Raw genomic sequence first — 10,464 nt, 5'->3', positions numbered from 1 at the left:
GATGATTCAGTGGTTAAAAGCACTGATTGCTGTTGCAGAGGACCTGAATTCAATTCCCAGCACCCACATGGGTGGCTCACAACCATTTATACCTTCAGTTCCAGGGGATCTGATGCAAATGGTGCACGCATATACACACAGGCAAGCAGTTGTATGCATAAGTAAAATAAATATTTATATATATATACACATATAAATGCCACATATGCATAAAATATAAAAAATATTTTGGTAACAAAATTAATTTAAAATAATAAGATTTCGAAACATTTTAAAGCTGCTGGTGGTGACGCACTTCTTTAATCCCAGCATTCAGGAAGTGGAGACAGGCAGATCTCTGAGTTCAAGAACAGCCTGGTCTACAGAACAAGTTCCAGGACAGCCAGGGCTACACAGAGAAACCTGGTCTCTAAATTTTTTTTTTAATTTTTATGTGTATAAATGTTTTGTCTCCATATATGTATGTGTACCATGTGTGTGCCTGGTGCCCTTTGAGGTCAAAAGAGGTTATGGATGCTTGTGAACCACCATGTGGGTGCTGGGAACAGAACATTGACCCTCTGCAAAAGCAATAAGTGCTTTTAACCACTGAGCCATCTCTCCAGCACCTAACAGAAAGATTTTTAAAAACAATAATAAAATGTTATGGTTTTGGTCCCTTTAAGAGACAAGCCACGCCCACTCCCTCCCCCATCCGCTGAGGCAGGCTGATCTTCAGCTTCTGGCCTGAGCTCACTCCTCTTTTCCATCTTCCTCTTGGAGAGGCAGCTTCGCTTCTGCCTCTCTCCACACTTCTCTGCTTCCCCCCCTTCTTTGTCTCTTCTTCCTCCTCCTCCTCCTCCTCCTCCTCCTCCTCCTCCTCCTCCTCCTCCTCCTCCTCCTCCTCCTCCTCCTCCTCCTTCTCTCTCTGTCTCTCTCTGTCTCTCTCTGTCTCTCTCTGTCTCTCTCTCTCTCTCTCTCTCTCTTTCTCCCTCTCTCTCTGTCCCCCCCTTCACCCTTCCTCCTCCATAACCCCCGAATAAACATTCAACCTCACCCTGCATGTCTATCCATGTTTCTGTCTTCTGCCCACCCGCCATGTGTCTCCCTGCTTGGGGACCAGCAGCCGTCTCTGCCTGGGGCCCACTGTCTGCCGCCACATGGCCCGCCACCACCGCTCAGGCCACCACTCTGGGATACTGTGAACAAAGAAAACCACACTACTAGGAGTAAAAGGGTCCTTGTATAGCAGTTAACAGAAGTCACTTGGGCTATTTTTGCTTAATATTTACAAATTAAAGTTCAACTTAACTCACTAACTTGAGATCTCCCTGAAACTGGCCATTCAGTGAGGTGACAAGGAAAATTAGGGATTCTAAATGTCATTTATGACACTAGAAGTCACTATGGCTGGGTGTGGTGTTGCACACCTTTAATCTTAGCCCTTAAGAGGCAGAGGCAGGCAGTCTCTGAGTTTGATGCTAGCCTGATGTACATATATTAAAGAGTTCCAGAACAGCTGGGCAGTGGTGGCACACACCTTTAATCCCAGTACTTGAGAGGCAGAAGCAGATGGATCTCTGTGAGTTCGAGGTCACCCTGGTCTACAGAGCTAGTGCAAGACAAGCTCCAAAGCTACACAGAGAAACCCTGTCTTGAAACAGCACACACACACACACCTGCAGAAAAACAAAAAAGTTTCCAAAATAGCCAGGGCTACACAGAGAACCTCTGTCTAGATGAACAAAACAAGCCAAATCACCATGACTGGGCATGGTGACACACACCTTTAGTCCCAGCTCTCAGGAGGCAGAGTTCTCTTTGAGTCCAAGGCCAACTGATTTACACAGTGAATTCTGGAACAACTGAGGTTACAAAATAATCTTTATAATAAAAGAAGTCATGCTGTCCTCAGGCTTCAAATGGTTGGAATCCCACTGCTAAAATACAGAATTTTGCTTTCTATTTTTGGCCTCGTCTTTACACAGATGGGCACACCAGTTACTGGGAAGAGGAAGGACCAAATATACGACAGATGGAGCTGTAAAGCAGTTTACTTTAGGACTAATGGTTTCTCTTGGACATGATGTATGTGTTGGGTCATAGCAGTTTGGACATATAATGAAGTGAGATTTCTGTCTTTATAACCATATGAAGAAGGACTGCTTGCTGGACACCACTTTTTTGACTCCATGCTTAATCATTAACAAAACTTTGTTTTCCACGGCCGCTGTTGACTCAGGTGAGAGTCCACGCACTCTCCCCCTGTTCCCTCTGTGGCGAGCGTCAGCCAACAGTCCTGAGCTCTTGAGTGGTCACAGCTGTTCTGATGATGATGACGACGGTTGTTACGCTCAGAGACTATCATGCTATCACAGTGTCCTCCAATCTGCTTCCAGTCACGTGTGATGGGCATAGAACGGTGGATACGTGATTTCCCCTAATAGTTCACCGTGAGGACCCAGTTTACCTGTACATTCCACACTAATTCAGGCCGGATTGACTTCCTCCTCTTATGCCTGGACATAAGTGGAGATAACGAAATAAAATCTGTCTAATCTTAATGATTAAGGAAAAGAGAAACTTCTATTGTTTAGAATGAGATGTGTGTGCAGCCTGACACAGGTGAATTCCCTAGGTTGCTAACAAGTTACTAGATAGATTGTTTGAAGGGTGTGTGTGTGTGTGTATGTGTGTGTGTGTGTGCGCGTGTGTGAGTGTAGTGCATGTGTGTGTGTGTGTGAGTGTAGTGCATGTGGCTAAGTGTTCTAGGCTGCCAAGAACATTGTTAGAAGAGGGCATGTACATAGGCCAAATTAGGCAGAGTCCCTGGTGGCTAAACTATTCCCTAAGCTTATTTGTCTCAACTTCCCCAAGAGAATTTTCTCCTTGATTCCTTTGGCAGATCAAAGCAGATCAGCCTTCCTGGGACTGCTTGTTCTAAAAATTTTCACTGTGGGCTTTGTAGGGAATGCTAAGCAACATCTGCCCCTACCCCATTCAAGGTCCCAATGACAAACCAAAGCCTGATTCCACTAGAGCGCCCCTGGGGGTAATCGATGAGTAGGCTTACTCACAGAGCCATGGGTCGGGGCGTCGTAGGTCACCTTTTGGGGTGACATCTGCCACAGTCCAGTCACAGCAGGTTCGTATGTTCCAGGGTAGGGGTATGAGGATTAGAAATGTTAGGTAGGGGGCTGGAGAGATGGCTCAGTGGTTAAGAACACTGACTGCTCTTCCAGAGGACCTGGGTTCAATTCCCAGCACCCACATGGCAGCTCACAACTGTCTGAAGATCCAGTTGCAGGGGATATGACACCCTCACACCAATGCACATAAAATAAAGTTAAATAAACCATTAAAAAAAAAGAAACCAAGGGGCTGGAGAGATGGCTCAGTGGTTAAGAGCATTGCCTGCTCTTCCAAAGGTCCTGAGTTCAATTCCCAGCAACCACATGGTGGTTCACAACCATCTGTAATGAGATCTGGTGCTCTCTTCTGGCCTGCGGGCATACATGTATACATAATAAATAAAATAAAAAAAGAAGAAGAAACCTAAATACCACCCAGCATGACCAAAATCCGAGTTGAGAATTTGTAGTAAGCCGATCTACGAATGCCTGGAGAGAAACTCCTCATGGAGAAGCCTCAAATACATTTTTTTTAAAAAAAAGAAAAAGAAGGAAATGTTAGGTAGGAGAGCAGAAATAAGAAAGAAACACAGAGACACAGGATAGTACCAGGAGGGCAACTCAGCGAATCCTGATGCTGAATTCTGAGCTCTGAGTCTACCCACGTTTATTTTTCTTTTTTTTAAATATTTATTTATTTATTCATTATGGATACAATATTCTGTCTGTGTGTATGTCTGCAGTCCAGAAGAGGGCACCAGAACTCATTACAGATGGTTGTGAGCCACCATGTGGTTGCCGGGAATTGCACTCAGGACCTTTGGAAGAGCAGGCAATGCTCTTAACCACTGAGCCATCTCTCCAGCCCCCACGTTTATTTTTCATACAATTTTTACCCCAACACAAAAGAGGGGAAGAAGGGAAAAGACTGCTTTCACGTGACACAGAGGACACCAGAACAGTTACTTGCTTCAATACTTTGAGACATCAAGCCATTAATTCCTGAGTAGAACACTTGATATTTGAGGCAGTAAACACATCCTAGACCAAGTATCCTGCAGGTAGCCACTCCTTCTGTCAAACCTCCTATCTTAAATGAAGGAGCACAGGCATAGGCTTGACTTCTCTGACCTTTGATCTGTGTGGAGCGGATCTACCCCTATGGACCATCTTAATGTTCAAGACACCAAGTACCCACACTCTAGGTCAGGATATCTCTTTTTGTAGCCAACAACCTACTGTTGTCAACAACTCTGAAAGAGCAAAAATAAGACCGAACTTTCCAACCCTCAGGCAAGGTGGAATAGACTCTCATCTGTGTGTGCCCCACACAGGGGTTCCTGGAAGGAGAGTTGGTGACTTTAAAACAGCCACACTGGAAAGCCTGTGCCCTGCAGGGGTGATGGTTAACCCCCGGCCCCATAGATGGAACTTCCCTCAATGGGAAGAGGGAAGTTTCAGTCCACAGTTGTCATCCAGACACACACAGAGCAAGCAAGATGTGACTGCCTCGCTGAAAAAGGTACCAAGCCACATGGCTAACACGGACAAGAATAATGGGTTAATGTAAGATGTAAGAATTTTAATAAGAAGCCTGAGCTACTAGGCCAATCAGTTTATAATTAATGTAGACCTCTGTGTGATTTCTTTGGGACTTAACAACTGTGGAATCGGGTAGGACAGAAACCCCTGTCAACACCCCTTTCCTAGTCTTTTTTTTTTTTTTTTTAGTTTTTTTTTTTTTTTTAGTTTTTTCTAGACAGGGTTTCTCTGTAGCTTTGGAGCCTGTCCTGGCACTAGCTCTTGTAGACCAGGCTGGCCTCGAACTCACAGAGATCCGCCTACCTCTGTCTCCCGAGTGCTGGGATTAAAGGCATGCGCCACCACCGCCCGGCCCCTTTCCTAGTTCTTACACACCTATATATCCTAGTTCTTCCTCACAAGTCCCAAGGCAGAATTGCATACAACTTGTTGGGAGGGTGGCTGATATTCAGGTGAGGGTTTCATGACCTTTCCCATCCCCTCATGAGGAAGCATCAACAGTCTGCAGTCCCAACTTTGAATGGATGACTGTTTTTAAGCGGGTCCATGTGAACTGAGAATAGTAGCAGCTTGCTCAGAGGATCGTCCTGTAAAACTCTGCTTCATGCTGAATAGGAGCACAGAGCTATTTAGGGCAAAAATAATCTCTCTTACTCTGTCCCTAAAGCTGTTGCATCTCCTGGGGCCTCGTTGGAGAATGTGATAGCTAATCTTGGTTCTCAACTTGACTGCCTCTGAAATTAACTAGGCCCCACCCAATCTGCTAGGCACTCCGTTATTTGAAGACTCACCCTAAATCAGGGTCACACCTTCTGATAGCAGCCTAGATAAAAGGAGACTTGAGAGGAAGCTTTGCCTTTCTGCCTGCCTGCTTCCACTCTTGCTGGCAAGTTCACCTATCTTGTTGCTGTGAGCAGGTTCTAAGTTCAGCTTCTTTAGGTTTTCAATGTAAACTGAAGACCAGCAGCTCTCTAAGAATCCTACAGGACCCCAGCACTAGTTAAGATTGCTGAGACATCCAGCCTCACAGACTGAACTACCAGATTCTTGGCTTTTCCATCAGCGCAGGTGTTGGGGACTGCAGACCACCAGACCCTGAATTTCCTGTTAACAACTTGTTTTCTTCTGCTCTGAGCAGCCCGCAGCTGCTCTGAGCATGAGACCCTGATGGCAGGGGAGTGGTTTCTGGTGGCTTGCAGCTGAAAGTTCCCAAGAGCTGGGGCTTAGCCAGAGTCCTATATAAGCTAACAATAAAGGGGGCATCTTTGTTTTAAGGATGACTCGTGTTCCCCTGTCTCTGTCTGTGTGTGTTTAAATCTCCAGCGCCTTTCCTGCCTCAAAACCGTCCTGTAGTGCAGACACTACAGGTGGAGGCCCCCAGCGAGATCGGGAGCTAGGGAGAGGCTGAGAGATCACCCTCGGGAATGTTGAGGGTGGATTGAAAATGGGCATATGCATTTCAATTCCCTGGCTCTTGCCTGGTAGCGGTTCCAGTGGTGCAGGCGCCACAGCAGGAGGCATCGCTAAGATGGGGAACTAGAGATTTTCTGAGGAATGCCCTCTGGAAGAAGGCTGGCCAGCAGGAAAGTAATAAAGAGGAGGCGGCAGGGTGAATTGGAGGCCTACAGATGTATGTTAGTGGGTTTTTTTTTTAAATTATTATGTTTTCTTTTATGACTGGAGATAAGAGCAGACCCCTGAAGGTCTCCATGAAGGGCCCACAAACATACTTCGTCCAATAAACAGCAGGAAGTAGTCTGGAGAGAGAACTACGCCCAAATTTCCTACTGGAGCTTGTGGGGCTGAGGGGGACGCTGTGGGCGGCTGCTGTGATGAGCGCTGTTAACAGCCTTTGAGGCGGCAGGGAAAGGCGGCAGCGGTGGCTGGGTTTGGAGTCCTGCTCAGCTCCCTGGAGCAAGCACTGCTTGGGCCAGAAGGCGGCTGGAGCAGAGCTTTGCAAGGGAGGCAGCCGACTGCTGTGAGTGCTCGCGGAGAGGCCCAGAAGGTGGTGGCGGTGCTAGGAGCCACTGCGGTTCTTGGCTCTGCCTGCCCAGAAATTTGCTAGTGGCTTTCTCCCAGCGGCATTGGGAGGCCCATTCCCCCAGATCGGTCGGTGTCCCCCTGGTGGAGCCGACCTGGCTGAGAGAGACTTTGGGATAGTAGTCCTTTTCTGGTCTCTGATGGTACCGCACTTCTATACCTATTCCCACACAAACACTCCAACATGCATGTGATTCAAATAAAACGTATGAAAGGAAAGGAAGGGAGGTGGGTTAGCAGTAGCAGCGAATGAAGAAAGGAAAAAGTCTGTGGGTAATCCCACTGTATAATTGGTTTAGGGTTTCCAGCAGACTTCCCACCCTGGGAAAATCCCAAGAGTTGGGGCGTGGCTGTCAGTTAAGGATCCCTATGTAAGCTTCCCTGGAGCACAATAAAGTTCTTGTTTCAAGGATGATCCGTGTCCCCGTGTCTGTGTGTGTACGTGTTTAAATCTCCAGCCCTTTCCCAGCCCGTGAACTGTTCTATAGTGCAGGTGCTACACCTCTTCTTCTTTCTTCTTTTATTTTTCTGAGAGGGGTTCTCTGTGTAGTTCTGGCTGTCCTGGAACTTGCTTTGTCAACCAGTCTGGCCTCAAACTCACAGAGATTTGCCTGCCTCTGCCTCTGCCTCCCAAGTGCCAGAATCACAGTCATGTGCCTCCACTGCCTATCCAAGTTTTCTTTTGAGGGGCTTTGATTTGATGTAAGACCTTATGACCTCATAAGTCTAGGCACATATTCCATTTTTTTCTGTTTTAAATCCCATGAATTTCCCTATTTGTTTGTTTTTGAGACAGGTTCACTCTATAGCTGAGGAGGGCTGAGAACCCATTCTCTAGCTCAGACTAGCTTCAAATTCATAGCAATCTTCTTTAACCTCCCAATGAGGCTGAGACTACAAATGTTAACTATCACACTTGGAGAATGTCATTGATTTTTGTCTTTATTTCTTCCTGCTTTCTTCTGATTCTTGTAATATCTAAACTCATTAGATTTGAGACTTTGTAGTCATTCTTTCTTTGGACCACTAGCTCCCAAATAATAAAACAGAGACTTCTTATTAATTATAAGAGCTTGGCCTTATCCTGTTTATATTAATCTACATTCTGCATGTGGTTCATTATTTCTCCTCAGCACCATGTGTCCCATTTTCTCAGTGTCTGGCTGGTGAATCTCAGCTCTCTTCTTCCCAGATTTCCTATCTTTTCCTGGAAGTCCCATCTATCCTCTCCCACTTAGCTATTGGCTGTTTTGCTCTTTATTAAACCAATCAGATGGTGCGTTGGCAGAGACACATCTTCACAGTGTACAAAAAGATTATCTGACAACGAGTCTTCTAAGTGTTTGGTGCCATAAGCTTCCCTTTTGCACTGTCTTTGCTACATCTAAGAGTTCTGTTTCTTGGAAGTCTAAGTAGACGGCTCAGTGGCTAAGAGCACTGGCTGCTCTTCCAGAGGACCCAAGTTCAATTCCCAGCACCCATATGGCAGCTCACACTCATCTGTAATCCAGTCTCAGGAGATGCCTTCTTCTGGTGACCCTGGGCACCTGGCACATAAGTGGTGCATAGACATCCAGGCCGGCGAGACAACCATACACACAGACATTTGAAAAGAAAAGGGTTCAGTTTCTTGATTTAAAAAATGTATGCTTTTTAATTTTCTTTCTCATGCTGTGGATGAAACTCAGGGCATTGCCCATGCTTACAAGAGCTCCACCATTGTGCTATTACCCTGGCCTAAAGGGAGTGGTTTTTGACAGAAACCTGGCCTTCTGAGTTTATAAATTCTGAATCCTAGTTCCACTTTGCATTTAAGCTGGACATTACTTTGGCAGGGGAATTTTATGCCTTTTTGCTATTGGCAGAAGGGAGTGGAAGTCTATATGTTCCACATCACTGACACCTAGAGGAACTCTTTATTACTGTTTTGTACAAATAGAAGTCCAAGCTCCCAATAGACCTCCACTGACACCCCGTTGGTTGGGAGGGGAGGGGAAAGAGTACTTAGTTATTGCTTCCTGCCTGCCTCTTCCCATTTGTGGAAAGTGGGCTTGTTGCCAGTAAGGAGTGATGGAAGTCCTGACTCTCTACTTGGCTACTGCTGACGTCACACTGAGAGAAGGGGGAGGGGTGATTCCTTACATCTAAGTGGGAATGGAAGCCTAGGTTCCCTTGTTGACCAGTCCACTGACACCATTGGATAAGAATCCCCTTACAGTCCACTGGGAATGGAAGTCCCAGCCTGCCACGTGTCCTTCCCTGAGACTACCTGTGGAAGAGGAAGCAGTGGCATCGGAGGAACTCTGGGATTTCTTCTGAGCAAGCGTGGACGAGGGCTGAGGCTTCTTCATGGTTTTGGAAAGCACTGAATTGTCATTGTCTGCTAGTTGTTTTCCTTTCTAAGTTGCTGCTTTCCTGGTCCTTTGCCAGAGAGAACAGGTTTTTTCCTGGGACTTTGTGCTTGCCAGCCTCTTTCAGTGGCCGATTCCTCCAGTAGCTCGTCTGGGATACATGAAGCCACCATGTTCTATAGGGGCCGAGATTGTAGTTGGTCTATCTTTTCCCTCCCTTTTAGTTCTGATGATGTGCAGGGTGTGATTTATGCACAATGGGATAAATAGAAAAAATGTATTTAGTCCAGCTTCTTGGAAATTACAGTCCCCTGTCCTGTTTCTACAGAAGGTTATGTTGACCCCTCACCAGTGAGGTCTATTTGTGTAACATCCTGGCTGGAAAGTTCAAGTTCTAATTCTTGCATGTGATAAATCCAATTCAAATGGACTGCAAAGTACACTGAAATTTGTTGTTTTGCATCTAGAACAGTCTTTAAGCAGGAATGAAACGTGGGTTCACTAAGGTTTGGTAGACAGAATCAATCTTTCCAAATGATTATGGATCATTCTGAACTCGCAAACATGAGTATAGAGTTTTCAAAGCTGTGAAGAGAAGCCATGAGGTCACATAAACTTCTGTGGATATGTCAAAGGGAAAGATACGGAACATATTTGAAAATGTAGCTAACATATATTTGAAAATAAATTTTTTCCAGCTGCTCATGGTGATATATAGATATGTGTGCATGTGTAATATTATATATAAAGTATCTATATCTATCTATCTATCTCCAACTATTCAGGAGGCTGAGGCAGGAGGATGGCTTGAGTTCACTGAGTACAGCCTAGGCAACAAAATAAAACTAATAAAACAAACAATATCAACATAAGTATTCTACTACATTTCCAGATTTTGTGGATAATTGTAAGGATTTTAATTTAAACATAATTGGTTAATTAGGAACGATAGCTGTGGAAAGACATACACAGTTAATTACATTATGATAGGGAGATAAGGAAGGGCAGGGTACAGAGAATGGAGGGGAATATACTCAAAGCACATTTGTTGGCAACAGGCAAAAGCATTTTGCCCTGAGTCCTGTCTCATTTTGCTTGCAGGGAAAACAAAGTTCAAGTTTCCCAACTCTGGGGGAGCCAAAGACTCCCCAATAGCTAACCAGCTCCCCCTCAACAACAGAAATAGCCTGTTACACATTCTTTGTTCTCTAGAAACATGATGACGCTTCCTAACAACAAAAAGAACAAATGATTAATCCCAGCACTTGGGAGGCAGAGGAAGGCAGATCTCTGTGAGTTGGAGACCAGCCTGGTCTACAAGAGCTAGTTCCAGGACAGGCTCCAAAACCACAGAGAAACCCTGTCTCGAAAAACAAAAAACAAACAAACAAAAAAAGAACAAATGAATTTGATTGGCTGGA

This window comes from Microtus pennsylvanicus, chromosome 11, assembly GCF_037038515.1.
Source record: "Microtus pennsylvanicus isolate mMicPen1 chromosome 11, mMicPen1.hap1, whole genome shotgun sequence".
Taxonomy (NCBI): Eukaryota; Metazoa; Chordata; class Mammalia; order Rodentia; family Cricetidae; genus Microtus; species Microtus pennsylvanicus.
The sequence above is the reverse complement of the archived record's forward strand: the minus strand, read 5'-3'. Positions refer to the sequence as shown.